Consider the following 1,345-nt stretch of genomic DNA (forward strand, 5'->3'; position numbering starts at 1 on the left):
ACAAAAAAAAAGATAACTAAATTAACAAAAACTAGTAATTTAATCCTTTATTATTAAAAATTTTAGTGGAAAACCAACAAAAATAAAAACAACTAGAAACTAACGTTTTATTTATTAATTTATAAAATTAAGTTTTCGGTCCATTTTCTGCGAACTTATTAAAACCGTTTCGTATATTTTCTGCAATTTATCTCCTTTGCGATAAGCATCTGTCGGCATTACAGAACCCGTTTAGCCCATAGCCAAAATGTTTTTTTCAATAAAACCGTCGATTTCCAACGAACCAATTGGTACCAACAAGCCATTCCGAAGCCGCTTCTTGTTATTTCGCAATAAAAATCTGATAAGAACCCAACGAACGGTCCAATTTGCATGAACCTGCTTCGAACCGATTTCCTCTAATTAAAAAAAAAACGGAGAAAATCGGTGCAAGTTTCCTGTTTGAGACAAGTGCAGAAATACTTGAGCCACATTAAAAATAACAAACGTTCCTCGGCAGCAAAGAACAAAGAAAACTATGTAATAGATTTGTCTTAAGTACTAAAATTAGCAACCCGATTGCATTGGGACATCTATTCTTGGACTTTGTGCAAGATTAATTAACAGCAATCGTCATAATGACGTCCAAACCGAATTATTCTATCCTAGAATCCCAAATGGACGTCATCAGGACCCAATTCGACTGAAAAACATTATTGTTTCAGGAAAAATGTTGTTTTTTCTTAATTTAGAGTGTCGTCTGGGGAATTAGACGCGTAGGTGGGCCAACTCATAAATTCCAAGATCAAATCTGGCGTTTATTTAAATTTATGACATGGCCTTATTGTTGCCAAACACTGGGAGAAAGTGCAACAGGTTGTAAGCTTTTTCGAGTAATTAACGAGGATCAAAATGCAGGCTTTTGAAACTTGACACTGGATGGCGTGTGCCACTCTTATAAACATCACAATCAAATTGTTGTTACAACGCCAACACAGCAGAGAAGGAATAACAACATTATCAAAGATGCTTGGAAAAAAGTCAAAGAAACAACGAAACATGCTCATTTATCAAGTTGGAAAAAGTATTTTCGGGTTACACAAGATTTGTCAGACGTTTCGAATTGTCGATAGTCGTCTTCAGGTGGCCACAAAAATTTGCAACTTGGATTAAACATTTTCTAATTACTATTTTATTTTTCTCTGTTAAAATAGACTTTTTAATTTAAAAAAAAGAAGAAAAAGGTGCCAATGGTTCTATAATTTTTTGCTCCATATTTTGTTCTTTTAAATTAATTAATTAGTTAATTAAAGCTATTTTTATAACAAATTTGTTTCTGAAACTAGCATGAATAAGACAAGAGAAA

The sequence above is a fragment of the Tribolium madens genome, unplaced genomic scaffold (genome assembly GCF_015345945.1).
Source record: "Tribolium madens isolate multiple individuals breed KSU strain unplaced genomic scaffold, Tmad_KSU_1.1 Scaffold_97;HRSCAF=244;Tcas5.2_LG3a, whole genome shotgun sequence".
In the NCBI taxonomy this organism is placed as follows: domain Eukaryota; kingdom Metazoa; phylum Arthropoda; class Insecta; order Coleoptera; family Tenebrionidae; genus Tribolium; species Tribolium madens.